Below are 9,652 nucleotides of genomic sequence, written 5' to 3'. Positions count from 1 at the left end.
ACCCACTAATTTCTCTAACCTATGGTCAAGGGACTCTTATTCTCCTCAAATAAAAATAAATATGTTTAAGCTTTGCATTTTATTTGATTGGCCCGGGAGCCAGGGAAGCCTATCAATCCCTGTTGTTTTCTTCATGGCAACACCTAGGCCAACTAACTGGCACTTTACCCACCTCCCCCTCTATCTTCAGCCATATTCAAGATATATATTGACGAGGACAATGGGGAGAATGCACCTGCTGCTCTTAGACATAGTACTATGGAATCTGTTATTCCCACCAGAAAAGGCAACTGGGGCCTCAACTTACACCTCATCTAAATTATGTCTGTGTAGCACTACCTCAGTACTGCATTGGAGTGTCATATTGGATTTCTCTACTGGAGTCTGTGGAACAGGACCTGAACCTGCAAACTTCAGACTCAGAAGTGGGAAAGCTGCTAACAAATCATTTACAATTTAATGGAGGTTTCTCAATTATATGGTATTTGGACAAAAATAAATGCCAAAATGAAGACAACATAGAAACTTTATATTGCCTTCACATGTTAGTCTCCACAGATTTGTTTTTCAATGACAGGGATGGAGACAAAATAAAACCACTTTAATTAATATACAAAAGGCATGCTTACTAAAAAATAACAAAACTGTAAATTGTGTTTTTTTCTCTGAGAAGGCCCAGCTAAGCTTCAAAGCAAGTTTGTTGAATTGAGTATTGTGCCAAAAATTAGAACTTCCCATATATAGTTCCAAGGATCAATATTCAAATTTTAACTAGCTGTTTTCTTAAATATGCTGAAGTAACTAATTTGCATTTTATTTCAATTTCTTTCTACTCAACTTTGGCTCAGGAATCAGCAGATTTTTGGAGTTCTGTTCTCAACCATGGCAATGAAACAATTTTGTATACGTCGAGTAAGTTAGCAATTAAGAAAACAGTTCTACCACAGTGTAAAAGAGTCCAACTATTTGACCAGATGGGGCATATTTGTAAGTCCGTGTTAACCTTTCATCAGAAAAATGGTTTATTTCCACATTTCTATCCACAGATGTTGCCAGGCCTCAGTATTTCCAGTTTTTACTTCAAACTTTCAGTATCCCACGGTATTTTGCTATTGGAGAGGTATTTGTACATTGCAGTGCCTACCAGGTCCTGGTGGCATGGACACTTGTTGCCAAATCTCATCCACAACATGAAGCCCATCCTCACCATCCCAGAAACAAGAAAGGCCAGTATACTATCCTCAAAGGCATGCCACAGCCTGAAAGTTAAATGGTCCATTTTCTTGAGCACAAAAATACCAGCACTGGCCTGTGCTTTGCTGTGGTTCATGTGAAGAAATAGCAATCAGAGTTTTTCATTCTAGAGAAGAGGTGAATTGAGAGGTGTGCAAAATGCTGAAGGATCTAGACAGCTCACCTCATGGTGGAGGCTGCCTTGCTAAATATTTGTAAGACGCGGGTTGATGGGTTTTTGATAGGAGAGGGGATTAAGGGTTATGGGGAGAGGGCGGGTAAGTAGAACTGAGCAGCGACAGATCAGCCATGATCTTATTGAATGGCGGGGCAGGCTCGAAGGGCTGGATGGCCTACTCCGGCTCCTATTTCTTATGTTCTTATGTTCTCATGAAAAAAGTCAAGAAGCAGCAAGCACTAATTTAAGATGGGATCAGCGAAATGTCTAGAAGCAGTGTGAAGAAAGCGTCTTTCTTTAAAATGCGGAAAGGTAAGAATGGAGTGTGGGAGGATCAGGGTGACATAAGGGTGGGGAGATCGGGTCAAGGCGGATGACACAATAGGGCATCGGTGCAACGTGGGGGGGGGGTGGGGGGGGAACGGGGGCCATGGTGCGATGCAGGGGAGGGGGCTGGGGGCCAGGGTGCGATGTGGGGAGGGGGCTAAGGTCTCAGTTGCTCCAGCGCTTGTGAATACAAGACGTTATGCTGCAGTTTGAATCGGGCACTGAAGTAAAGAGAAGATCTGTAAAAGTAAACGCGATCCAGATGTCCTGAACACAACTTATTTCCCGGTCTGGTCTATTTTTGCCTCCTTGGTTACTCCACAGCTTCCACTCGAGCCGCCGCTTTAACTCTCCGCAGCTCCAATCCCATCCATCCCCAACACCGGACCCCGCCCATTCACAGCCAACGCGCCTGCGCAGACCCAGCACCGCCTCCCTCCCGGCCCTGCGCGAGAGAAGGCGGTTGGCTGGATGACGCCTTTTGATCGCGAAAGGGGCGGGGCGAGCCGGCGACGCCTTCCCTCGCGCACGTGGGGGTGGGCAACGCGCAGGCGCCGCGTGTGGGGGGAATGTTGCAGCTCGGGATAGCGGAAGAGCGCTGCGTTGGTCATCCGGCGAGGTTGCGTTGGTGATGGGAGGATCAGAATGGGACGTGATGGTGCTGTTGGGGCGGTGGAAGCGGCTGTTTAGCCTGTGAGCGGAACTGCCGCCAACTCTTAGCTCAGCCGCTGGCCTGGCGGCTCCTGATGACAGGCCGAACCCTATGTGATCTTTGCCGGAGGTGGGTCTCTTGCGCTCAGCGGGGAGTCCTTTTTGTGGCCTTGCTGTTACCTGGCCCGGGAGACTGACTTTGTCCCAGGTGTCAACTTGAGGGGCTGACCCACCTCACTGTACTTTAACTTGGTGGCTTCGCATTTCATATTGGCACATAACAAGCTCCCATTGCATGTAATTGATGCAACTCGCTGGTAGTTTGACAGATTGACGTGTAGCTGGATAACAGGGAAACTCGTGCGTTTTGTCAGCATTCTCTGCCCCTGTTAATGTCACATTACTTTAGTAATACCTTTAAATGCAAGATTATAATTTCTTGTTAATGGTCTGGCACATGAAGAGCTGTGTGAGAGAAGCTGCGATCTCGTCCCGTTCACTTTTCAGAGGTTTCCACCTGTTATCCATCCTTGAGGCTTTTTATTTATCCGCAAGTATTTAAAATGTCTGTTGGGGAAATTTAAGGAAACATTAGTGTTTTACCTGGTGTATCTGAGCAAAAATATTTAGATCTATTTAAGAGTAGCAGAAAGCCAAACATCAGAAAATGAAATTGTACTTCCTTTCAACACACTCTCACACCCTAGACATGGAAAAGCAACAAGCTCCTTCTAATGTTTTTGTTAATGTCACTGGTTTGAGGGTAGTTTGTGTACGTGGTAAGTGAAAAGTGCCTTCGATGACTAATACTCTTTTTTACTGTGAGTGAAGATATTGTCTTAAGTTACCAATGGGCAAATTGTAGTTTCTTTGGTCGTTGAATGCTTCAGTTATCCTAGTCCAACAAGTGGCTGTGCATTTTGGAATTCTGAAAACGACCTATGTGGGGACGAATAGGGAAACATTGCTGCTGATTCGCACTCCACAGTTTGGGAAATTTGTCAAGACTGACAGAATGTTGTACTCTGGAGTGTGTAATGCTGAAGCAAGGTGTTGATCTGTTATGTCACATTGCCACTTGATGCTATGTGCCGCATGGGAAGTAGAGTTTTGTTGCAGGTGAATTGGAATGTGAAGTATCTGAGGCAGGATCTCTGTTGTCTGAGACAATTTTGAGATGTATTACGTTTGACTTGATGAGGGTCATTGATTGGGGTGACACATGACTAAATAATCCAGCAAACAAAACAGAAGTAAAAGGAGAGGACCAGGGAATTGTGCAACTAATGTGGGGTTGACCTGATTTTAGTAAAAAAAAGATTTGATGGAAACCTAGAAAGATTAAAACAGTTAAATTCGACTATCCATAATATTCATATTTGACAAACTGTTCGGCGATGGAGTGAACTCCACTGACTATGAATTTACTGCAGGAGTTCCTCAGGGTATTGTCTGAGGCCCAACCATCTTCAGCTGCTTCATGAATGGCCTTTCTGCCATTTCTTGAGAAAGGATATACTGGCACTGGAGGGAATGCAGAGGAGATTCATTAGGTTGATTCGGGGGTTGGCTTATGAGGAGAGACTGAGTAGACAGGGGCTATACTCATTGGAATTCAGAAGAATGAAGGGAGATCTTATACAAACATATAAGACTATGAAGGGAATAGATAAAATAGAAGCAGGGAAGTTATTTCTGCTGGTTGGTGAATCTAGAACTAGGGGGCATAGTCTCAAAATAAGGAGAGGCAGATTTAGGACTGAGTTTTGAGGAGGAACTTCTTTACACAAAGGGTTGCGAATCTGTGGAATTCCCTGCCCAGTGAAGCAGTTGAGGCTACCTCATTGAATGTTTTAAGGCAAGGATAGATAAATTTTTGAACAGCAAAGGAATTAAGGATTATGGTGAGCGGGTGGGTAAGCAGAGCTGACTCCACGAAAAGTTCAGCCATGATCTTATTGAAGAGGGGCCAGATGGCATACTCCTGTTCCTAGTCCTTATAAGGTCAGAAGTGGGAATGTTTGCTGATGACTCTCAATGTTCAACATGATTCGTGACTCCTCAGATACTGAAGCGGTCCATGTCCAAATGCAGCAAGACCTGGACAATATTCAGGCATGGGCTGACAAGTGGCAAGCAACATTGATACCACACAAGTGTCAGGCACTGACCATGTCCAATAAGAGAGAATTTGACCATCTCCCCTTGACTTTCAATGGCTTCAGCGTTCTCTACTATCAACATCCTGTGGGTTACTGTTGACCAGAAACTGAACTGGAATAGTGATAGAGATACTGTGGTTGCTAGAGCAGGTAATAGGCTGGAGATTCTACAGTGAGTAACTCACACCCTGCCTCTCCAATGCCTGTCTAATGTTCACATGGCACAGATCAGGTGTTTATGATGGAATACTCTGCACTTGCCGAATGCAGCTCCTACGACATGCATGAAGCTCAGCACCATCCAGGACGAAGTCTACAAACATTTACTCCTCCTATTACTAACACAGAGTGGCAGCAGTGTGTATATCTACAAGATGCAGTGCAGGAACTCACCAAGGCTCCTTCTGCAGCATCTTCCAACTTCACAACAGCAACCATCTAGAAGAATATGGGCAGCAGACAATTGGAAATACCACCACCTGAAGTTCCCCTCCAAGCCACATTCTGTCGTGACTTGGAAATAATGTTGCTAATCCTTCACTGTCGCTGGGTCAAGATCCTGGAAATCCCTACTGGTGTTCATAAGAACATAAGAACATAAGAAATAGGAGCAGGAGTAGGCCATCTAGCCCTTCGAGCCTGCTCTGCCATTCAATAAGATCATGGCTGATCTGTTGTGGCTCAGTTCCACTTTCCCGCCCTCTCCCCATAACCCTTAATCCCCTCTCTTATCAAAAACCCATCAACCCGCTTCTTAAAAATATTTAGCGAGGCAGCCTCCACCACTTCAACGGGCAGAGAATTCCAGAGATTCACCACCCTTTGAGTGAAGAAGTTCCTCCTCAACTCCGTTCTAAACCGCCTCCCCTTTATATCCTACATCACATGGACTGCAATGTACATTGGTTCAGGAAAGAAGCTCATCACGAACTTCTCAAGGGCAATTAGGGATCAGCAATAAATGCTGACCTAGTGATGCCCAGATCTCATGAATGAATAATAAAGGAAAAGCTCCCAGTTATTCTGTGATACCTTTAACCAGTTGCTTTGCCTCTTCTTGGAAGCCCAGATGTCAATATGGACAGACTGTTTGACTGGGGGGGCATTGGACCCTTGCCTCAACTCACCTGATGTCCTTACAGGTACACAAGCACTGTAAGGGTCATTGGATAATTACTAAGAACAGTGCTTCTGGCTTTTAGCTCCTCAACCAAGTGGCCTTAATCACTCTATATTCTTTTTGACCAGCGGAAGAGCCTTTGCTTCCCAGTGATCATGTGGTATTCCTGAAATTTTAACTACCTTGGCTGAGATCAGCTCTTACAGCACAGACTTAACATCTTAGCTCTGACACAAAATCATCCAGGCTCAGTGTTGGGTCTGTTTTCGCTCTACAGGTGCTGTCAGACTGGCTGAGATTTTCCAGTGGTTTCTGTTTTTGTTTCCGATTTAAAGGTTATTTAGTGTCACATGTAGGCTTACATTAACACTGCAATGAAGTTACTGTGAAAATCCCTGAGCCTCCGCACTCCGGCACCTGTTTGGCTACACCGAGGGAAAATTTAGCATGGCCAATGCACCTAACTTGCACATCTTTCGGACTGTGGGAGGAAATTGGAGTACCTGGAGGAAACCCACGCAGACCTAAGCCAGGAATGAACCTGGGTCTCTGGCACTGTGAGGCAGTGGGTGCCACTGGGCCACCCAGCATCACCCATTGTGCCGCCCAGGTTCCAGCATCTGCAATAATTTGGTCTGTGTGGCTTAATTAAATAATAACTTTAATACTGTGCCATCAAGGAACTGAATGGAAGAATAATGTTAAGTATTGAGTTGTAACAGTAGATATGGCATTCTGTCTTACCACAATGCATCCAGGAATTCTTCAGGAAAGTGTTTTTGTGGAAATGTTCAGCAGCTCCTTAAAATCTATACAGTGTGTACAACTCTACTTTCTCAAGACTAAGGAAATTTGGCATGTCAGTGATGACCCTCTCCAACTTCTACAGATGCACCATACAAAGCATTTTTTCTAGTTGTATCACAGCTTGGTATGGCTCCTGTTCTGCCCAAGACCGCAAGCAACTACAAAAGGTCATGAATGTAGCCCAATCAATCACGCAAACCAGCCTCCCATCCATTGACTCTCTCTACACGTCCTGCTGCCTCGGCAAAGCAGCCAGCATAATTAAAGACTCCATGCATCCCAGATATTCTCTCTTCCACCTTCTTCCTTTGGGAAAAAGATACAAAAATCTGAGGTCACGTACCAACCAACTCAAGAACAGCTTCTTCCCTGCTGCTGTCAGACTTCTAAACGGATTTACGTCGCATTAAGTTGATCTTTCCCTGCACCCTATGATTGTAACACTACATTCTACACTCTCTCGTTTCCTTCTCTATGAACGATATGTTTTGTCTCTATAAGAAACAATATTTTTCACTGTTAATACATGTGACAGTAATAAACCATATAAATTCAAAGTTTTGATCTCCTTACCGAAGGAAATATATTCTTACCTAGGACTAGCTGAAACATTGATTCAGGGATGAGGGGGCCAACCCATGAGGAGAGATTGCGTAGAATAGGTGAATATCCTCTGGAAAAGTGAACTTGTTGAATGTATAAACTTCTGAGAAGGTTTGACTGGAAAGATGCATTGGCAAGGGAGCCAGCAACTCGGGCTCATAATCTCAGGATAAGGTGTTGGCCTTCTAATATTTCTTTGAGGAGTAATTTCTTTGCTCTGTGGATTGTGAATCTTTGGAATTCTCCACTGCAGAGAACTGCATGCTCAGCTGTTGAGACCATGTCCGAAAATCCATTAATGTCTAAAGGATCGAATATGGGTGCAGGTGGTAAAGGCGCATATTTGTGGAAAAGGATGAACATAACATAAGAACATAAGAAATAGGAGCAGGAGTAGGCCATCCAGCCCTTCGAGCCTGCCCCGCCATTCAATAAGATCATGGCTGATCTGTCGTGGCTCAGTTCCACCTTCCCGCCCTCTCCCCATAATCCTTAATCCCCTCTCTTATCAAAAACCCATCAACCCGCGTCTTAAAAATATTTAGCGAGGCAGCCTCCACCACTTCAACGGGCAGAGAATTCCAGAGATTCACCACCCTTTGAGTGAAGAAGTTCCTCCTCAACTCCGTTCTAAACCGCCTCCCCTTTATCTTGAGGCTGTGCCCCCTAGTCCTACTGTCTTTTTTGAGCGGGAAGAGTCTCTCCACCTCTATCCTATCCATCCCATTCATCATCTTATACGTCTCAATGAGATCTCCCCTCATTCTTCTAAACTCTAACGAGTACAAGCCTAGTTTATTCAGCCTCTCCTCATAGCTCAACCCCCTCAACTCCGGTATCAGCCTAGTAAACCTCCTCTGCACTCCCTCCAAGGCCAAAATATCTTTGCACAGGTGCGGCGCCCAAAACTGCGCACAGTACTCCAGCTGCGGCCTCACCAATGCCCTATACAGCTGCAGCAAGACCTCCCTACTTTTATATTCAATCCCCCTCGCTATGAAGGCCAGCATCCCATTCGCCTTCCTGACCACCTGCTGCACCTGCAAGCTGGGTTTTTGCGACTCATGCACAAGGACCCCGAGGTCCCTCTGCACTGTCGCCTGCTGCAGTCATATTTCTCATGTTTATTATGTACCAGTTAGATTTATAGAACATAGAACATTACAGCGCAGTACAGGCCCTTCGGCCCTCGATGTTAGGCCGACCAGTGGAACCAATCTAATGACCCTCTAACCTAAACTATTCCAATGTTATCCATATGCCTATCCACTGACCATTTGAACACCCTTAAGGTTGGCGAGTCCACAACTGCTGCAGGCAGGGCATTCCCCGCCCTTACTACCCTTTGAGTAAAGAACCTACCTCTGACATCCGTCCTATAATTACCACCCCTTAATTTAAAGCTATGTCCCCTTGTGTTAGCCATCACCATCCGAAGTAAAAGGCTCTCACTGTCCACCCTATCCAATCCTTTGACCATCTTGTATGCCTCAATCAGGTCACCTCGTAACCTTCTCTCCAATGAAAACAACCTCAAGTTCCTCAGCCTTTCCTCATAAGACCTTCCCGCCATACCAGGCAACATCCTGGTAAACCTCCTCTGCACCCTTTCCAATGCCTCCACATCTTTCTTATAATGTGGCGACCAGAACTGTACGCAATACTCCAAGTGCGACCGCACCAGAGTTTTGTACAGTTGTAACACGACCTCACGGCTCCGAAATTCAATCCCTCTACCAATAAAAGCTAACACGCCGTACGCCTTCTTAACAACCTTATCAACCTGGGTGCCAACTTTCAGGGAGCTATGCACATGTACCCCGAGATCTCTCTGCTCGTCAACACTACTAAGAGTCCTTCCATTAGCCCGATATTCTGTACTCCTGTTATTCTTACCAAAGTGAATCACCTCACACTTTTCCGTATTAAACTCCATCTGCCACCTCTCGGCCCAGCTCTGCAGCTTATCTATGTCCCTCTGCAAACTGTAACATCCATCCTCACTGTCTACAACTCCTCCAACTTTGGTGTCGTCAGTAAATTTACTAATCCATCCTTCTACACCGTCATCTAGGTCATTTATAAAAACGACAAACAGCAGTGGCCCCAAAACAGATCTTTGAGGTACACCGTTTGTAACTGAGATACACCCCTTGTCAGTTTTTAAATGTGAAGTGTGACTTGTACTTTCTGAAAGTTCTGACTGTTGCAACAGTTTAATGACGTGGAATCAATGTTTGGTAACTGTATTGAATCAGCTCAAACATGTTTTGTAACCAGAGAAGTGAGCATTGTGTGGGATGGATTTTAAAAATTGGATTTTGGAGGTGAGAACACTTTCTATAACAGTTGCACACACAGTTCCTTAATAAAGATACATATACGCACATACGTAAATATGATTTTTAAACAAAAAAGTTGTTTCATGCTAAACGGCTGAACATTTGCAGACTTGTTTCACCTAACACCATTTAACCCATGCTTGGCACTAATTATTTAGATCAACGGCTGTCCACAGAAAACATTTGAGCAATGGCAGGTTAGCAAGTGAGCAGGGAACCATGTTCTTGA

The 9,652-nt window shown here is 44.9% G+C and overlaps 1 protein-coding gene across 10 annotated transcripts in view; it reads left to right on the top strand.

The window, feature by feature from the left end:
- Positions 1-2,365: 2,365 nt before the first annotated feature.
- vps13b (vacuolar protein sorting 13 homolog B) overlaps positions 2,366-9,652 on the top strand; it is a 942,410-nt gene continuing 935,123 nt past the window's right edge. For all 10 annotated transcript variants that reach the window (XM_080194714.1, XM_080194711.1, XM_080194717.1 and 7 more), the window contains exon 1: positions 2,366-2,519. The gene's annotated coding sequence lies outside the window, so the exon portion shown is untranslated. The remainder of the gene's footprint in view (positions 2,520-9,652) is intronic.

The sequence above is a fragment of the Carcharhinus amblyrhynchos genome, chromosome 8 (assembly GCF_965287045.1).
Source record: "Carcharhinus amblyrhynchos chromosome 8, sCarAmb.v2.hapA, whole genome shotgun sequence".
NCBI classification, from domain to species: Eukaryota; Metazoa; Chordata; class Chondrichthyes; order Carcharhiniformes; family Carcharhinidae; genus Carcharhinus; species Carcharhinus amblyrhynchos.
Note: the sequence above shows the minus strand (reverse complement) of the source record. Positions and strands in the feature narration are given on the sequence as shown.